At 47.4% G+C, this 16,315-nt stretch overlaps 1 protein-coding gene across 5 annotated transcripts in view; it reads right to left on the reverse strand.

Annotated features, from left to right (window-relative positions):
* The window catches only part of BCKDK (branched chain keto acid dehydrogenase kinase), a 247,806-nt gene that overhangs the window by 208,973 nt on the left and 22,518 nt on the right, over positions 1–16,315 (reverse strand). Inside the window, exon 2 of one of the 5 annotated variants that reach the window (XM_069244203.1) lies at positions 10,350–10,448. The exons of the other annotated variants lie outside the window; for them this stretch is intronic. The gene's annotated coding sequence lies outside the window, so the exon portion shown is untranslated. The remainder of the gene's footprint in view (positions 1–10,349; positions 10,449–16,315) is intronic. 5 annotated transcript variants of the gene reach the window in all.

Consider the following 16,315-nt stretch of genomic DNA (forward strand, 5'->3'; position numbering starts at 1 on the left):
CAGGAGAGTGGTTGGAAGATAGAGAGGAAGAAAATAATCATAAGAGAAACGCCCGTGGACACAGAACTGAAAAACAAAAAGTTACATTAATAAAATATAATGTATGAGATAGGGAAAAGAGTGAGGAAATAAACACTCATCGAAGGAGTTGTGAAAGAAAAAAAAAGAAATGAATAATTAATGCGTGCAACGGAGAACGAGAGAGAAGAGAGATGCACTCCAAAGTACTTGTAAGAGAAAATAATTAAAATGAAGCATGCAAGGGTAGGGGTGTGTGAGGGGGAGGGGTGATGGGGGGGGAGAGAGCCAGGAAAGTTGACAAGTGGACTGCGGAAACAAATGAAGAAAAAAAAAAAAAAATAGTTCTCTCACTTTAGCAATGGAAGGGTAAAAAAAAGCATCCAATCAGAAACTGTGTAAAAAGGAATAGCTCCAGGGGCAGGAAAAACAAAATAACTGGGAGATATAATAAGGAGCAAAGACCAGAGATAAACAAGAATGATATCCAGTCATTAACAAACAGCTCTAACAAAGCCCAATCTACATATCATTTATAGTATCATAGACAAGAGATCTTCAATCATATGGCTAACAGACCTGTCTTTCAAGAAATATTGTATGGTAATGTGAAGCATTACAAGTAAACAGCAAGGAAATCAATATGCATTAGTGTGGAAGCAAAGAACTCCAAATAATAATGGTGTAGGCAAAAAGGTTAGCGACAGTTGCAGTGTCAAGCCAGACCTAAAGGCCCATGTAGGTTAACAACTGACCTCCTCCCATCTTTGATGCTGCCAGAGAAAAACAAACACAATAAATTATCTAGCTATCTAAGACACATTTACAGCATTATAATGTCATGCTTGTGCCCCTGAAAGATCTACCTCAGTCAGCTGGATAAATAAAATGATCACTGTTTCATGGAGGGCAAACACTTTTTTTTGAGGAAGCACAAAACGTCTGTCAAATCAAAACATGTACTCCTTGCTCCCAACATGTGGGTGGAGCCAAAGCCCCTCCCTGGTAATGTTCACATAATTGTCTGGCAACAGCTGCGCTGTCAAGTGAGACCATAAAAAGGGGCAGTGTCAGCTCTTCTCAACAGGGCTCCTATATTTTAACATGACAGAACTTTGGTTCTCAATATATCTGTTACAATGTTAAGAGACAACACTGACAGTTATGAGCAACGCAGAAACAACCACACTGCTAGATCCTGCACTTTATCTCCATTTTAAGCCTTGCAACAGCAGCATTTACACATTGACTAAAAAAGCCCTGTGGACAAAATGGCCTTCAATAGGAGTATGGCGGTGAGCGGACTACCGCTGTGGATTTGGCGGACGCACCACCGCAGGCCCGGCAGTGAAGACCGCCATATCACAAATACTGGGAAGGCACCTGCAAAACACAGACAAGTTACCGCTCATACCGCCACAGCGGAGGGGTCGGGCAGCAGGCATGTTCAGGCCGGCGGTCAGGCAGTATCCCCCAACCACATTACGAGGTTGCACACCACCAGGATTTCCAGTGCGGATCCACCGCCACCAACTGCCTGGCAGAAACTAACAATATAAAAGGGAACATCTACCTTCAGGAACACAGGCACGTCTGTAGGCTCTATGGCACGCAAATTACAACTCCTCCCAGTGCTCTACCTGGACATGCAACTCCCGGACCAGCGATGGTGACAAAGATACCAACCGGAAGTACACCATCCTAGCACACACTGGAGGGAATGACTTTAGTACACATACACACACGACACAGGAAGCCAGGCACCCAAACACACACACACAAACACCCGTACCAACACACACACACACATACACACACATTCATGCTAACACCCACAACCACCACACAATCATGTGGAAGGAAAGCCAGGGCAAGGTAGGTGCCATCGACACCAACGGTGTTGTGGCGCAGATATATTAAAAATGATGTAACTATGTACACACCGGCCCAAGGGCTAGTCCAAAAGTCCACAGTGCCCCGAACACACTGGGCACAAGGTGACGGGTGCAACTTGACTGCTGACTGCAAAGTACAGGGCAGGTGTATCAATGGGGTATGCAGGCACCTCAGGGGTGATAGGGGGTGGGGGGGGGTTGGTCTTGGGCTTGGAGAGGAAGTCCTTTGGTCTGGACTTGGAGGGGGGTCCTTGGGGGTGGGGATTTGGATGGGGGTCCTTGGGCTTGCCCTTGAAGGCAGGGGTTTAGCGGGGGCATTTGGGTTTGGCCTTGGAAGTGGAGGGAGTGGGCTTGGCCTTGGAAGTGGAGGGAGTGGACATGGGCTTGGGTCTGGTAGGAGGAGCAGTGGACGTGACGGGTGGAAGTAGCAGGTGGTGGAGGGGCATGATCAGGGGCAGTGGTGGACTGGGAGGCAGAAGGCAGGGGCCTTGGAAGGGTAGCAGGGCTCTTGGGGGGCAGGGGGACAGGGAACACTCTTTGAGGAAACATTTTTTGGGGACACAAGGGAGGTCAAGGTAAGGACGTTTGGGAGTGGAGGAAGTGGGTATGGTTGTGAGGTATGTGCGTATAGGTGCCTTGGGTGCAGGTGCATGGGTGGATGAAATGTGTTTGCTGGGGGACTGTTGGGTGGGTGAGTGCGGGCGTTTAGATGTACTGGGTGGAGGTAGGGAGGAGATTCAGGGAGAGACGTGTGAGAGTATGTTGGGGTGGTGTCTGCAGGTAGGGTGGATGTGCTGCATGTGGGTGTGTTGAGTCGTGGTGTCTGCACCAGTGGTGTATAGGGTGCATGAATGGGGGGTCAGTGTGAATGCCTTCCAGGCCGTGCACTGTTGCATCTGGAATGCCAGTCCCTGGATGCCCCCACAGAGATGGACCTCAGGAGGTCAATAGCCTCCTCATTGAGGGCAGCAAGGCTGACTGGGGCAGAGGGAGAGGTGCCTGTGGAGGAGTTGCCCACCCTCTTGGGCGAGCAGGCAAGGGCAACTGGGTGGGGAGCTACAGGGAAAGCGGTGCTTGTAAGGGGGGGGTGGCGGACAAGGATGGTGCTGGGATGGTCGCAGATGGGTCTGCCACCTCCAGGGAGCGACCATCGAAGGAGGAATCAGAAGATGTAGTGGTCGATCCGGTCTCCCTCATGGCACTCCCCGCACCCTCAGTCCCCACTTGTCTCCTTGGCTCCTCTGGTATCAGCCTCCTGGGTCCTGTGGGCTGCAGCTACCCCACTCACCGGTGCTCCTTCACCAGATGATGTTGATGCATACAAAGACTGAGCAGTACAGGGAGAAAGAGAGCAAGAGAGAGAGAGCAACCGGGTGCAATGAGTCAATGCCAGTACAACAGTGACAAAGAGTAGTACATAAGCATTTGAGGCCATGCCACGATACGCTATGCCCACCCCTACACATCCTACAACTAGGGAACACCATGGGGGAAAACCACAACAATGCACATGTCAACTAATGGTCTGACTGATGCAAACATGTACACGAGGAGTGGGATACCTGCCCACTACCCATGGCTGTTGAGACGGGCATGTAAAGGACTGCACACCCAACAGAACCCTGCACGACTAATTGGCAGGCCTACTTGGCTATTATCAAGTAGCACTGTGAGCACTTGGCGCACCCTACCCCACTACACATGCAGTGCCTGCCAGCTGACTGAGGTCCCGGGATCCACCCCTAGCAAAGTGGTTGGCAAGAACTAATCACAATGGCCTAACACCCCAGGTACAATCATCCTGTTGCCATGAGCTGACAAGCACATCTAGCTAGTAGGTGGCAACAATTTCAAAATTGGAGGAGTCTTCCCAGCTAACACGGACTGCATGGTATTACCCATCCCTGTGATGCCAATCCTGCCCAGATGAACACTACCGATAGTGGAAATCATTGTACCAAGCACCCATGCCACAGCTACCCACTGATGCACACCCAGAGCCACCATGGCAACACATGTTGCAAGTGAGAGTGAGTACTTACCCCCATGTGGCTGCTGTGCTGCCCTCAACCGCCCATCCACCTCGGGGTAGGCCACTGCCAATACACGAGCCACGGGGGGCAGGATCCGACAGGTACACCTCCCTCGTTAGGAGTACGTCCCCAGCTGGGCCTTTGTGGTCTTCCGGGCCCAGAGTCCTCCCATCGCTTTCTGCAGCGGGTTCTCCACGGGGCATGGACCCCCAGGGTCCACACTTGCTTGGTGATGGCACGCCAAATCCCCTTCTTCTGATGGGTGCTAACCTGCATAGGTGACACAGACTGAAGGACACAGTCATGTAGAGTGGCATCCCTGGGACAGCACACATCACACTTCCACACCCACACTTGTCACCCAACGTAACCTTAGGCCCCTCACCCATGTCCATGCTGCAGACACACTGCCACCTACCAAGTTCCCTGTGAGCCCAACTGACATACAGGACAATGACACTGGGCTCATTTGCTGCCCTGGTGCCCCATACACTGTCCGTACAGGGCAGAACCCCATCCACAAGCCGCTCCAACTCTTCCTGGGTGAAGGCTGAGGCCTTATCTCTTGCAGGACGTGGCATCTTAGCTACCAGAGTCAGAACACACCAGCACACGCATTGGAGGTCTTCAGTGCACGAGGTTCAGGAGTCAAGTGAGTAAGAGCACATGAAATGGCAGTTCAGCCGTCACTGCAGGCGGCGATCACCATTGGCTCCTGACTCCCATAGGCAACAGTGTTAACCAATGGTGAGATGCACGGCGGTCATGACCGCCTACGGCCATGACAGGTTACACCAGCGGGATAATCTCACTTCCACCTGTCCCATGCAAGCACACAGGTGGCTGCCATTTTACATGTCCAATGTGTAATGTGTGTGTAAGTTTGTGCGTCATATAGTGACATTTGCTTACCTATGGCCACATAAACACCGTTGACACAGTCTATGGTGCAAGACATAATTCCAACTCTCACCTGTTCCCAGGTACGATTTAAGGTTGAGGATGAGGAATGCAACGGTGTACAGGTCCCTAGTCGACCCTGCGACCCAGGAGGAGCGTCACATCATCCAGACCTATCGTCTGAACCGTGTAACCATCATGGAACTGGTGGCCCAGTTGGAGACAGATCTGTTGCCTGCTATTCGCCAGCCCAATGCCATCCCTCCCACTGTGCAGGTGTTGTCAGTCCTCCACTACCTTGCCTCAGACTCTTTCCAGATCACAGTGGGCCTGGCAGCTGGGATGTCGCAGCCTATGTTTAACATTGTCCTGAGGGATGTACTATGTGCCCTGCTCAAACATCTGGGCAGCTACATCCGGTTCCCTCAACGTGCAGAACCGCCCGCTGTCAAGGTTGCGTTTTACGGTGTGGCACACGTCCCTCATGTCATTGGGGCCGTTGATGACACCTAGAGTGTCCTGGTGCCACCCAGGAGGAGTGAACAGGTCTATAGGAACTGCAAAAACTTTCATTTGGTTAATGTGCAGGTGGTGTCTCGCGGACCAGTACATCTCTCAGGTGACTACCAGGTACCCAGGCTCTGTGCATGATTCCTTAATTCTGTGGAACAGCAGCATCCCACACATGATGGCACCACTCCAGAGGAACCAGGCCTGGCTCATCGGTATGTACTCCTACATGTGTGTGCCCCTCAGCTCTCTGCACTCTTGTGTCCCTGCCCAATCACCCTCCGGGTCTTGACATGCCTCTTACCTCTGTGCACACAGGCGACTCTGGCTATTCCAACCTGCCCTAGCTCCTGACACCCATGAGGCATCCAACTTCAGCTGCAGAGGACCGTTACGACAAGGCCCACGGTCGTACCAGACGGGTCATTGAGAGTTGCTTCGACCTGCTGAAGGCCAGGTTCCGGTGTCTGCATGCCTCCGGGGGTGCCCTGCTCTACAAGCCACAGATGGTGTGCCAGATCATTGTGGCCTGCTGCATGCTGCACAATCTGGCCCTGAGGCATCAGATCCCATTGCTGGATCCAAAGGAGGAGGTAGCTCTACCAGTGGCTGATGAAGGGGAAATGGGGAGTGATGAGAAGGATGATGATGAGGATGCAGCAGACTCCAGGACAGAGCTGATTCAACATTACTTCGGCTGAGATGCAGGTATCTGACAACTGTCTGGTATGTGTCCTCTACAACTGTCTGCTTTGTCCCGGTTGTCTAGGACCACCAACGGTATTTGTTATAGCTCTGCCTCTGGGTGGTTTGGGGGTTGTCACATGTGCCCATGACTCAGGTAGTCACAGTGTACAGGTCAGGCCTATAGTCAGGCAGCTGTTGTGCTGGTGCACTAGTGCCATCAACATTTATGTACAATGTTCCCTGAGCTGCCAGTTTGTGTGCTATGTGTGTGCCAGACAGGGTTGTTGCATCAGTGCAGCATCTATTCTGGGAGTCGACATTGGGTGGCAGTGCTACATTGTTGTTGGTGGCAGTGGGTATGGGGTCAGGTGTGGTGCTGGGCGGGTGGGACCATTGGATTGGTATGTGTTGTTTTTGTGTGTTGGTACTGAACATATGGTTGTGGACTGGACTGTCAAATTTGTGTTGGATACCTGTTCCTACTGTGAATTTGTGTTGAGTTGGCATCTGTGACTCCTACAGTGATTGTTGTCTCTGTCTTGCTCTACTTTCAGGACATTGTGGTGGTGTACTCTGGTCCCTGCCTGGCCTGTTGCCTCCCTTGACCCATATCTACAGCCACTGGCTGCTCCACGATCGACCTCCCTGTGTTTTTCTCCCCCCTCTGTCGCCATCCCATGCATGTGGTCGGCAATGGATTGCCAACTGCACATGTATTGTCAGTTCCATTTGTACTCATGGAAATAAAAGACATAAGCAGTAACTGTGCTCAACTGGTGTTTATTTGGGATTGACAAGTGCGAGGGGTGATGAGTGGGTCATGGCGGCTGAGATCATCAGAGTGGTGAGGCCAGCCATGGGTAGTCAAGGTCCAGTCTGCTGGCCATGGGAAAACGGAGATATGAGAGTGGACAGTCGACAGGGTGTCTCAGTCACACACAAGGGAGAATGTTCAGGAAAGGGTAAGTTCCTGGTAGTTGTTGTGGTCTGGGCATCATATCCGGCTGGATACTAGTTGGTCGCCCTCGCTTGCGTGGGGGTTCCTCAGCTACAGGGGTAGGGGTGCTGGTGTCCTGAGAGTCCTGTGGCAGGGCCTCCAGGCCACTGGCTGCCGCTGATGTGGATAGCTCTGATGGGATGTGGCCAGTGGAAGGGGCCTGCGGGTGGGTGGAGGACTCACCATGATGGTGGTTAGGACCTTGAGCACCCCTGCTACGGAGGCCATAGTGGCATTGTGGGCCTGCCACTGTTGCAAGGCCTCCTGATGGAATTCCCCCTGCAGCCGCTGGGTGTCCTGCAAGGTAGCGAGGATCTGGGCCACTGTGTGCTGGGTCTGCTGGTATACACCCAGGACTTGGTATAGGGCCTCCTGGACAGTCAATGTGGCTGCCCCAAGCCTTGGACCATGGTTACCTTCCCACTACCCCTGCCCCCCTGTGCCTGTGCCAGGGCTGTCCTTGTCTGGGGTGTGCGCTCTTGACACTGGCCCCTGTACTATGGGGCACACCTCTGACTGTGAGGTCCCTGGGGCACAAGTTTGGGGCTCAGGGGCTGGCTGTAGTGTTGCCACCACATGGGTAGGGGTGTCCGGTGTGTCCAAGTGGGTCTGCCATTGGTGGACTGTCCAGTGGTCCCAGATGGCCCAGGCAAGTCATCCCCATCCAGTGTGGCCTTCATCCTGAGGAGGGCTGTCTGAGCCTGGCATCCTCTGCAGAGTGTCAGTAGCAGGGGTACCTGTGGGTGGAAACTGTAGATATTAGTTGTATAACTTTAGTTATGTCCCAGTTGCGATGCATGCAGTGGCTCGACTTGCTTCTCAGAGATGGCAATGGCCGCTGCTGCACTGCAGACATTAAATTAGTGTAGGAGTTTGTGGTATGGTTTCCATGTGGAATGGGGTTGTGGATGGTGGTTGGCATTGCCATGTGTTGGGAGGAAGTCGTGGCAGCCACTAGGTGTGGACTGTGGTATGGTTGTCCATGCAGATGTTCCACTGCTCAGAGGGTCTGTGGTGTGTTGCTGTGTGAGTTGTGCTGTATTGTGGGAGCTGTGGTTCTTCACATTGTGGTTGTCATCTGTACATTAGGTGCGTGTCAGTAGGGAAGGTGGGAGTGGGATGGTGTGGCATGCAGAGGAGGGGAGTGGGGTGTTTGTGACGGGTGCAGTGCAGTGGGTTGGAGAGGGGTGAGTGGTGGGGAGGCATGCTGGGCAGGGGTAGTTTGGTGCTTGAGGGGTACTGATGACACATTCGAGCCGTCTGCTGATGCCAGTAAGGCCCTCAGGTTGCATGATGTCCAGGACCTTCTCCTCCCATGATGTCAACTGAAGGGGGGGGGAGGTGAGGGCCAACCGCCAGTCTTGTTGCTGGCTATCTGATGCCTCAACGCCATGGAACAGATCTTCCCCGAGGTCATTCCACCTCTTCCTGATATCCTCCCTTGTGCATGGGTAGGTGCCAACTGCGTTGACCCTTTCGACAATCCTGTGCCATAACTCCATCTTTTTGGCTATCGATGTTTGCTGTACTTGGACTCCCATGAGCCATGGCTCTACTCTAATGATCTCGTCCACCATGACCCGCAACTCACTGTCGGTGATCCGTGGGTGCTTCTGGCGTGACATGTTGAGGGGTGGTTATCTGGTGTCCACGTCAGGTGCAGTGTGGGGTGTGTTGTCATGTGTTTTTTTTTGGCTGTGTTGATTTGTACAACGTGTGCTGTGTGATTTGTTTTGTTGTGTTTGAGGTGTGCTTCGCATCGAGTGTTTGTGGCTGCTTGTAGTTGTTGTAAAGGATTGTGGGGTGTGTGTGTGGGGGTGTTATATGGTGGCGTGTGCAGGTATGCGTGGTGTGTGTATGAGTTTCAGATGTGGGATATTTGAACTGGCCAATGTGTTGTTGGCTACTTTTGGCGGTGCCTTTTTGTTCTGCTGCAGTGTGAACTGCCTACGGTTTCCACCGTGCATGTTCCGCTGTGCTGGATGTTGCCTCTAAATATGATGGTCGGAATGATTTCAGTGTGGCGGGGCCGCCGGTTGATCAGTCACTCTTTCGCTGTGGGTGGGCCTGGCAGTGTTGGTTTTGTGTCTCTTTTTGGGTAGTTGTGCTATGTGACTCGTAATGTGGCAGTTGCTATACCACCACCACTGGCGATATAGTGCCGCGAATTCGCACGGCAGTCTTGCCCAAAGACTGCCAAACATGTAATGAGGGCCAATGTTCCCAGCACAATACCAGCAACTGTACAGATGCCCAACGTTATTTCCACTAGAAAATTATAGCACCAGTCTCCAGAAAGGAAAATCTTAAAGAGGGAAACAAAGGGGTGATCTGTTCACCTCCTACACCAGCACCTCCACATCTGTTTGTAGAAGGTACACACATAGAACATGTGGTAGGGCAAGAGGTGTGGCCTTTTATAAAATATCTACTTGTCCCAGTGACGGAATGCTCTAGAAATCTTTGTACTCTGCATTAAAATCCAGTGGTTCCACTTGAGACTACATAGCGAGGTTACAAAGTATGGCAAAATTCTCATAAAAGTGTTCAGATAATATCTTCCTTGATTATGCCAGGCCTCTTCGGAGATGTTGAGTTTTTATAAAATATCTATACACCCAGGGACTAAATGCTTCGCAAATCGACCAGTCCTCTAAAAACTCCACTTGGCTCCTTCATAGGCAAGTAATGAAGGTTAAAATTATGGCAGCATTCTTTTATCATTACTTTAATAATGGCCTTTCTGGTTATGGCAGGGATCAATGGGGTCAGGGTTTGGACTCCAGCAAGGTTCCAGTCACACATCTTTCTGATTATAAAGGGCCCTAAACATGCCAGGTCTCGACCTATGTGCATCCTGTGAAAATGCATAGATTTGGGATACGTTATGTTTATGAATGAGCTCTGTTTAGGCTAGCTTACTGATAATGGTAGGTCTCTGAGCAAGACATTATTTTGACTATACCACAGCTCTATAACAGAATTCCACATATACATTTTGTCTTTCTTACTTTACTTTTTGAGTAAATGTCTTGTGAATTTCTTTAGAAAATGTCCTGTTAAGCATTCACCCGATTTCAGAAAAATGTATTGTAAATAAGCTCAAATTCTCTCTGGTGCCTAGTTTGCCAATTGAGAGTCAAAGAGATCATCCCTTCAGCCAACCACATTTTGTAATTTTTAGGCATACCTGTTCATGTGGTCTTATTTGCCATAATACTGGGCACATATACTTGGAAGGCCATTTGATTTTGCATAAACTCACAAACACACTTAAGAGTATTCACAAACTTCTCTCCAGCCCCTTACCATGCTAGAAAAGGCCAGAACAGTATTCTAGACAAGGGCAGAGGTAAAAGATTTTCCAGAATGGGAAGGTTGGGTCTCCATGGGGGACAATACTTTTCCCTAGGAGATTAAAAAAAGTAAATGTTAACATGAGTGATTTTAGCATGGGCAAATATATATTTTGCTCATGTGACAACAAAATACACAAAGGATTGATGAGAATACATTGAATAACCTGCATCTGTGGTTGGGACTCTAGGCCTATTTCGGTCATGCTTATGTATTCCCTAAATTGTACATCTATACCACGCCAAGGTCACACACGTGTGGGTGCACTTTCATGCCTTTCTTTAAGAATGAGGCCCATATTGGGCTCACGCCGAATACAATGGCATGCACTAAAGTTTAGTGAATCTTTCTAACCTTAAATTTTTCATGTTGCAAATATTTTTGCGGTACATCCTATTTTGAAATCAAAAAAATGGCACAACAGAAGTAAAAGTGTGTGCAACCGTGGCCACTTTTTTCTAGTCAGAAATATTGCTTACAAAATAAAATCACCATCTTGCTCCCATTCTTGTGTGTATGAAAAAACATTCTGGAAGCTTTAGAAACAGCCACATGGTAACATTTTACAAAAAATTTGCTCACATTTTTTTTATATTGATCCCACTGTCATCGATGCGAACTGAGCTTACAACTCGCTGTATTGACTCAACAGCAAAAAAATTTCAACAGTAAACCATATGTGCCATTTTTATCACCATGTATACAGGTGCATATCCCACCTTAGCAGCAGACTATCTTCTTATCCTGTGGGCAAAAGAAACATGCAGACTTGCTTCCTTATCGACAAGGAATACGTCCTGGGCATTTGGTGATAGGAATTCCACACCACTACTCATGTTATGGATTCTAGCAAGGATTGGAATATTCCAAATTTCTTTTTATACCAGATGGTCAACATAAAAGCGTTCGTTTTGTCACGCAATTGAACATTTATTGACTATATTCATAACATTTGTGAGCACAGTCGTGGTCAGGATATTGGAGAGTTCAGACTACAGAAGGGCGCATCATTGTTCTACGTGTACCACTGCTCCCCTCTTCACTCGAATGTCTAAGCAAGCATATTGTGAATTGTGTTGGCAAAGTTACTTTTAGGCATTCACCCAACCTTACAGCACGTTAATGTAAAAAAAAAAAAATTATAATTATATTTGCGGTCCAATGCCTCAGCTGCCAACTGAGGATCAACGAGACGGGTCACAGCCTGACCTTCTCCACTTGACCACACTGTGTATGTCTTGGGCAAATCTCTTCATCTCACTGCGTCTCAAGTCCCCTGTTTGCTCTAATTATGGGCAGACACCAAGCACTACATGAATGCTACTTTACAGACTAAATAAACTCATGCAAGGTCTTAACAGAGTCAAAATGTTATGAGCCAGATTCTCTTACTATTGAAGTGCAGCTTACATGTGCAAAACATGGTTTTACCAACATGAAGATTTCTGTGAGAGGCAATCTTAAAGGACTGGAAGCTCGTGGGAACTAGTAGTTCCAGGTTTGAAATGCCATGTGTGCTTGGGGGAATGCCTTTAAACCTGTAATGCTAGTGAGTGCACACTTTTTACCAACCCATAATCACCCTGAAAAAGATTGAAAATTGACTTCGGACAAAGGGCAGGATGAAACATTTTCTAGAACGAGACAGGACCGCCCCCTCCATCAAATAAAATGGATTAGCAGGGAAAAAGTTTCTTCGTGGGTTAAAATGTGTTCCAATAGAAGAAAGAAAAAAAGTTTAATTAGTGAATTTATATTTGCTCTGCAGGTTTTCACATGAGCAAATATAAGCATTTAGATTGGCCTATGCCAAAATGGAATTCATAAATGTTTGCTATGAATGTGGTTTCCAAGCCTTTTTCTGTAAACTCTTGTCAGTTCCTGCGCATTGTACATCTGCGCCAGTCCTGGTCATAGAACGCTCGGTGAACTTCAGACAAAGGGGCCCCAAAATTATTATTATTTTTAACGTGGACTATAGTTTTGTCATTAATGGTATTCCAGTAAGTATCGATATTTTTCTTTAAACACCATCAATTACAATGTTTTGATACATGCCCTAGAGAAATGTCATTTAAAAGTGCAAAGGGGTTAGCAACCAACCTAGAACTTTCGCACTTGTGTATCAAATTGTAAACATTATTAGTTTACATAGCATTTCAAAAACAATTACCAATCTTGCTATGTCTTCTATATGTATCTGCAAATAACCAAGGAACAGCCACAGACTGTTAAGTTTTGCAAATAAATGTACATGCCATTATATATATATATCTGAATCACTGTCATTAACACAAACTGAGCTTACAACTCATTGTATTTCCCTCAGAGAGGGATAACCATCATAGTAAAGGCTTTGCATTAATAACCCACATATACAATGTGGAACATTAACACCTGGATGTGTATCTTGCTATAGAAGCATGTAATTGTTTCTCACAACCACAGGTCACATTGTAAATTGGTTGCCAAATAGTTTGTTCAGCAGGATATGTGATCTGCTTATCTAGCAGATAAATTAAACACGGAAACTTGTCCTTAACTCCAAACAATATGTAATGGGGGCGTGACTGATTCCACCACCCTGCAGGGATGATTTAAGATATTCCCTTAAATATGGCTGACCATAAAGCTGCAGAAGTAGGAAAAGCCTGAAAACATATTGACACAAATCTCCAACTGTTAGCTTAATGATGAAGAAAGAAGTAGCAGCCCAATAGCAAACCTCCCCTGAGCCAAGCAATCCGTATTCTGGTCTTATGAGCACCAAAACTACAATATCATAAGTCAGAATCAACCTTCCTTGGCAACAGAGGAGGCTGCTTCTGTTACCAACACAACTACCAACAAGAAGTCCAGATTCTATCCCAAAAAGCTCACCTCCTTCATAACAGAGCACTCCCAAACACTCCTGCAAGTCCAGTAGAATACTGCAGAGAAAGACCTGAAAAGAACTAAGCCATTTCCAGCCTCTCCATCCCACTGTTTCCACTCAAAGATGACTGTTGCTGTTTACCTTTCATAACAAACCCCAACAGGCTGCCATGTGAGCCCCTACACCATACGACATCCAATGGAGATAAGTCTACTCAAAGTTTATTCACTACATAGCGAGAACCATTGGGATACTAGCTCAGAAAGTGTTGTCGCCATGCAACAATAATGCAAAACAGCATTTGTGGGCATCCTGCCACGATTTCAGATACTGTTGCAGTTTTTTTAAATGTTAGAAATCCATCATCAACTTAATAGGACTGTGTTATTTTTGTGTAAATTGGGGACTTTGATGGAGTTGTTTCCCACAGAAAAGCCACTAATGATTTGTATATGGTTTGTGTGTTTGTGGGAAGACATGTAAAGCATGTTTTGACTAGCAGCAGCTTACTAGCAAAAGTATGCTATGACAAAGGTTGTTCAGACTGTTAGGAACTTGTGGGTCCTCCCTTCAGAACTTTGACTCCCTGTGGGATTAGAAGTGCTAAGAATAAATTGCACCAAATCAGTTGTGACTGCTTGTACTTGAGGGGCACTGTGACACCCAGTGGCTCTAGGAGACCACCACTGACAAGGTGATGTGCAGAATCGAGAAATAAATCCTTGTAATGCTCAGAGGGCAACATAATACTTCAGGCACTAGGTGCCACATATAATTAACCTATCAGACCCTATCCAGTTTTAAGGCATCGTGAGGTCCCTTTCTTTCAAGACCAGATTCTAGGACACTGAGCCACAAATTGTTTTCCAAGAAGTACTCATAGGTCCAGTGCCTTCCTATGAATCTCGGAATATCACCACGACTCTGTCAGTGAAATATCTGCAGGAAACCTCTGAACCAGTAGATCAGCCAAAGTATTATATCGAAATACACTTTGGCCTCAGCTACGGAGTTCCAATGACTGTGGTCTTCTGCCTGCAAATTTCTCTGCATCGCTGAAACTGGTAGAGATGTAGACCAAGAATTGTGACTGCCTCAGAGGACATGCTGGTGAGGACTTGCAGGTTCCTGATCAGCATTGGGAGTTGGACGTTTTCTTCAGGCTCCTGGTGTCACAGTGACCAGCAGCTTTAAGTACAGCACACAGTTGGTCAGAGGCCCCAGAGCTTCAGAGCCATGGAAATTTCGTGCAGCAGTAATTCCTGCTGCAACCAGTGACCATACCTTGTGGCGTGAATGGATGAGGTGCAGCTGAGCAACTTTCAGTAGAGGTGCTTTCAACCTACCCTTTTCTATGCTGTGGCAGAAATGTGATCCAATTTCTGAAAAAGCCACAACTACATATTCAAGGCTTTTATTCACCTTCAGTGCAGTTAGGAGAACATTTCTTGCATGTTTCTTTGTCCACCATGTGGCTTCTCTATCTGAACAAAGTTAGCGTCTGTGGACATTTCTACAAAAAAATATTCTTGTCTATTTATAATTTTCAAGCATTTCATTTTTAACTGTATAGAATAGTACTGTATCTAACCTTGCTACCTTTTCTCTTCTGAAGTGAAGAAATTTGCTTTTATTCAACTACCAGGCAGTGTGCATTGTTGAGACTTCAGGAAAATATAGGTTACCCTGCTCAGATAAATTTAATCCCAATGTCATTTTTGATCATGGACCTACAGTATAAAATATTTGCAGTCTTTCACCCATCAACATCCAGTTGCTGTTCCATTACAAACTCAAATAATTACCCACACACAAAAATGTCTGTATCAGAATTTGTCAAAGCTGAATTATGGAATCTGCCAGTATTGAGGCCTCTTCCGATCTAAATGATCTCCCCTCGTATCTACACACAGAACATTTTTAAAAGGAAACCCGGACCTTAAATTGAAGATGGAAAATAGGGGGTCGATCTAATTGACCATGAGTGAAAGGGGACAGGGGAAAGTGAATGTGTTGATAAGTACTCCTCATCAGTTGGTTTAAGTTAATGATCACCACATGACTCATCTGCCCCCCCCCCCAATCACACATAAATTAGACATGTTGAAGATGCAGGAACCTAGCGGCGACATTTTCCTACAATATGGTAGTGTGGTTAGGAAGGTCTGGATGAAGTGGTCTGCAACACTATGGGAGAAGTAGAATGTAGACACCCACAATCAACGTAAGGCTTTCTGAGACATATGAAAGAAATGGCAGATGGATGTAAGATTTACTGACCTGAGCTTGGTTTTAGCCAGACATAAAATAGCCCTAAGCTGGATATTGAAAGAAGGGTCCAGAGTTACAATTGGATGCTTTACTGTCATTGAGAAACATGGGTGGGAAGATAATTTAGCACAGATCAAGGAGCATTGCTAGCCTCGCTGCTCTACACTTCAGATGCATGGACTCCCAGAGCAGTCACAAGAGACTGAGTGGAGTTTTAGGGAGGTCGGTGTTGTAGGAAAGTGCCCCTTTCTGACATGGTCACCCACACATTTTGCCTGGGTTTCAATGCAATTTTGACTAAAAGTGCACTAGGTTCCTGCTAACCAGGTCCCCAGTGCCAGACCCCCTTTCCTAAAACTGTGCAATTGTTCCCCAACTGGCAACACCTTTGGTCCCCCTATAAGTTCCTAGTAAATGGTACCCCTGGTACCAAGGGCATGGGTAAAAAAAACGAGGGTCCCCAAAGGCTGCAGCATGTATTGTGCCATCCCCAGGGACCCTTCTCCTAGCACATGCAGACTGCCTTTGTAAGCTGAGGGTCTTGGTGCAGCTATAAGTGAAAACACAATATGGCACCCAGCCTGTGTGCCATGTCCCTAACACTGCATGCAATAGATGGAAGTCACACCAACAGTAGGTCTTACAGCCCTAAGGGAGGGGGCATTATATTACATGTGAAGCTATAGCTGCAAAAGCAATTATGCCCCTGTTCTATCTTTGTTGATTCTTAGACATAGTGAGTGAACAGGGACGCCATTTTATGTACATGTGA

This window comes from Pleurodeles waltl, chromosome 7 (assembly GCF_031143425.1).
Source record: "Pleurodeles waltl isolate 20211129_DDA chromosome 7, aPleWal1.hap1.20221129, whole genome shotgun sequence".
Classification (NCBI taxonomy): domain Eukaryota; kingdom Metazoa; phylum Chordata; class Amphibia; order Caudata; family Salamandridae; genus Pleurodeles; species Pleurodeles waltl.